This window comes from Schistocerca nitens, chromosome 3 (genome assembly GCF_023898315.1).
Source record: "Schistocerca nitens isolate TAMUIC-IGC-003100 chromosome 3, iqSchNite1.1, whole genome shotgun sequence".
Taxonomy (NCBI): Eukaryota; Metazoa; Arthropoda; class Insecta; order Orthoptera; family Acrididae; genus Schistocerca; species Schistocerca nitens.
The window spans coordinates 288,114,207-288,118,478 of NC_064616.1; the positions used below are offsets into that span (position 1 = coordinate 288,114,207).

Sequence of the window (4,272 nt, forward strand, 5' to 3'; positions counted from 1 at the left end):
ACGTATAGAACAATGACTTCATTACTTTATTCGTATTGATTCGGCAGTGCAGTGACTCGTCAAGCACGGAAGAAACAGGAGGTTATGGACTCATCCCATGTGTAGCGACAGATATTTAGGAGAGTTTTTTGCTTTACATCAAGAAGTAAAAACTTCCCTGAAAAATTTGATCCCTATTACATACATAATGAATCATAATATATTTCAGTACGTGCTGCAGAACATTCGAGATCTGACACACACATCAGGAAGTAATTAGAGTCGTGATCTTCGGTAATATCTTGCTGTGTCTTCATCAATCGTACTTTGTCCATTTCGAATTGCAAAATATTAATATTTTCCCATTAGTTTTTTTCTTTTTTATTAATAACGCGGTAGTTGGCAGTGGCGATCGTTCATCGATTGAATCCAATGACGAACTCCCAGACTGATCTTTGTCTTGTAAGACAGAGTAATAGGCGAACATTCTTTAGATAATATCATTCGGCTCCTGGTTCTGTTTTCACTGACGAGCTCTTGAACTTAAGATACCCATTAATGAACTGTGATGAAACCAACGCCAAGTGTAACAACTTTTTGACAGGCTTTTTCATTTGAATTTCACAAATTTCATTTGAACAATAGTAAAAAATGTAAAAAGTGTGGTGCTTTAGTTCCCTATTGTATGAAGATGTAAAGTAACTTTGCATACATCATTATAAAACCTGTAATTTTCCCTCACTGGTTTTGAAATGTGAAGGAACTTTTCTTTTTTTTTAAAAAAAAAGGAAAAGAAAAAGTTTGTGCAGTGGCACTTCTGATAAAGGCAGAGCGAGACGTCTGATATGTTTGCTAAAAAAGCTGAATCGTACATCAGCAGCTTGCGCCTGTGGCCAGTTCGCGCCGGAAATATAAACCCTTAATGCCTAAATAAATTTCTAGGTGAAAGATAAAATAAAAAAATCGTGGTGCTTTAAGGTACCGAAAACACTCAAGAGAATGTAGTACTTGTCAGATGCGTTGGTAATTTTATGAAGAATCAGCATCTTCCGGCACAGGCATTCAAAAACATTTAACCTTCCAGTATTAGTTACTATGACACGAATTCGCGATACTCGGCATTAACATCCATTTTGGATGTCGCCATTGTGAACACACCCTTAGGCTGCAGCCGTAAGGGGTAACGTCTGGTAACAATCGAACAACAAAATGTCGATTTTTCTGTATATATGGTTCGTAAAAACGGCGATCAGCAGGCAAACAGCATAACTTCAAATTTCTTTAAGTACAGGTTTTCAGAAACAGTGAAATAATATACTTTAAAACTTCGTAGAAACATTCATCACAAGGAAGCAGACGGAAAGTGAAAGTTACGAAAAAGAACGAGCAGCAGAAAAGTCTACCAGAGACATGGCCTAGCTTCTGCTTCTTCTGCTTCTTCTTTTTCTTCTTCTTCTTCTTCTTCTTCTTCTGCCTATCCTTTTCCCATTTCTCTAAGGTTTATATACCGGCAGCAGAGTCGCGCTACGTTGCATACACGCTGCAGCAACGCCCTCAAACGGAAACGTTTTGATGGTTCCCTATATTTCCTAAACTGTTTAATATATCGTAATGCAGTTTTCACCTAAGTAATGAATAAACTACACAGCTCTTTTCATAGCTGTTTTAATTACAGAGATGTTGGCATCAACTTAGCTTTCTCAAATGGAACTATAGAAATTACTGCTTGTAGCATAGTTCTAAAAGAGACGAAATCTATGACGTTTCAATCCTCAGAATCCAGTTACTAGTTTATGAGTAATAACAATATTCATGACTTACAATTTACCTGTTTTGAACATGAGACCGACTGTTACCATGCTAAAATTTGTGATTTCATACCCAAATAAGAGAATATGTCGCGCCAGATGAGAAGGAAACAGTGTTGTATCACTGTGATACTTGCATAAAGTGGTAAAGACGAAATGCAGCTTTCATTCCAGCTTGCTGATTAATTTTCTGGTTAGTTTGGGGAAAAACACGAAGAAAACAGTCGTGTTGTACGCACAAAGGTATTGATTGCAACAGCCGTTGTCCAGAAAGAATAATTCAGCGAATGTACAAAAAATTGTTATTTAAAATGGTGCAAATGGCTCTGAGCACTATGCGACTTAACTTCTGAGGTCATCAGTCGCCTAGAACTTAGAACTAATTAAACCTAACTAACCTAAGGACATCACACACATCCATGCCCGAGGCAGGATTCGAACCTGCGACCGTAGCGGTCACGCGGTTCCAGACTGAAGCGCCTTTAACCGCACGGCCACACCGGCCGGCAAAATTGTTATTGTTAAGGCGCTAGACTACTACGCAGAGGTAGTGATGGGAGCGATAGAATGAAAACAGTCGATTCAATCGGTTATAGGAAAACGGAGCTTTACGTATCGGTTAAATTATTAATTTATTCTCTCATTCTTTTACATGAAACCAGTCTCTGGCAGCAACCGAGTCTGCGTACTGTCTGAGTTACTCATTCTTTCTTTTCACGTGAAGCCAGTCTTTAGTTTTTCCGTCGGTTGAAGCCGTTCAAAAAGTAGCTAATATAAAAAAGCTTCGTTGGGAGTACAAAGATGAGAAAGGGTGGAAGTTCTCTCAGGGGTACTTGAAGAAGAAAGGAACATTAACAGATTTTTGTGACGGTCTGCATTCCGCTTTACTGAAAAGTTGTGTTACACATTAAAAACCATTTTCTTTTAAACAACGTACCCGTTTCGCACGCGCTCCACGTCAGCGTCCTGTTGCTGCCGGGGCCAGGGTGGCAGAAGGCTGGAGGAGGTGGCCGGTCTCCGCTAGCGCAGTTCCCAGCAGAACTGCGCTCTGACCGATCACAGCGCGACCTCCTCGCACCGGCTGTCAACCTGGCCCTGGCAGCAGCCACACGCGCCTCCAACAACGACAGTCGCCCACGGATGATGATGGCTATGATGATGTTTTTGGTTTGTGGGGCGCTCAACTGTGCGGTCATCAGCCCCTGTACAAGGTCCCAATGCTGACACAGTCCAATTTTTTACACATTCCAATTAACCACTGTCACAAATGATGATGGATGTCCCAGGCAGAGAAAATCCCCAACCCAGCTGACTCCCCACGGAAAAGGGTGAAAAAGTATATAAGTGAAATTACTCAAACCCCTAAAGTGAGTGAAAACAATCATATAACTGACAGCCGAAATATACTTGTATCAGTAGTGAAACCGTTGTCTGCTGGCCTGCACGTTCGTGATTTGGTACCACTGGACTTTCTTTCCTTGAGGATGAAGTCAAAGAGGAAGTCGGTACACACGTTTCGAAGACCCGAGAGGATTTAAAACTTCGCATTGTTACAGCATATATAGTGGTACCGAAGGACTGTCTTCCGTGTGTCTAGAAGTCCTCGTATCACCGTCCAGATGTCTTAAACTGTAGATGGTGATCATTTTGAGCACGTGATGATGTACTCATAATTGTAAGGAAGTGTTTATCACCACAAAGTGGTTATTTTTTTGTTGCCGATGTAAATTTCCAATGCAACTGTGTATCTTGTAGGCAACGGCCTTTCCACAGTGGATCCACCGGTTCCCGTGAGATCACCGAAGTTAAGCGCTGTTGGGCGTGGCCGGCACTTGGTTGGGTGACCATCCAGCCGCCATGCGCTGTTGCCATTTTTCGGGGTGCACTCAGCCTCGTGATGCCAATTGAGGAGCTACTCGACCGAATAGTAGCGGCTTCGGTCAAGAATACCATCATAACGATCGGGAGAGCGGTGTGCTGACCCCACGCCCCTCCTACCCGCATCCTCCTCGGAGGATGACACGGCGGTCGGATGATCCCGCTAGGCCACTCGTGGCCTGAAGACGGAGTGCTTTTTAACTGTGTATCTTGACGTGAAACTCCTAACGCGACGATTTTATTTAATGGTCTTTATACTTCACTTCCTTGTTTTAAAAATCCTTCCAATGTTTAGCTTGCACCTTTCGGTCACGGCTATGACGGAAATGCAAATAGTTCTGTTGGTATAGTTAACTGATGGATCATTCTTACCGAGCGAGGTGGCGCAGTGGTTAGCACACTAGGCTTGCATTCTGGAGGACAACATTATAACCCCTGTCCGGCCATCCATCAGTTTTAAGGTAAACATTTTCCTAATATTCCGCGTTTGCAACCAAACTCTTAGCTGTGTCACGTTTCAGCGGCGCATCATAAGGACGCGACAGTTCCATGCAACAACACGAACTTCTGCTTAAGACAGCAATCGTTTTAATGTTCAAAACTGATA

At 42.3% G+C, this 4,272-nt stretch overlaps 1 pseudogene; it reads left to right on the top strand.

The window, feature by feature from the left end:
- Positions 1-3,541: 3,541 nt before the first annotated feature.
- Positions 3,542-3,658, top strand: LOC126250013 (5S ribosomal RNA; annotated as a pseudogene).
- Positions 3,659-4,272: the final 614 nt, after the last annotated feature.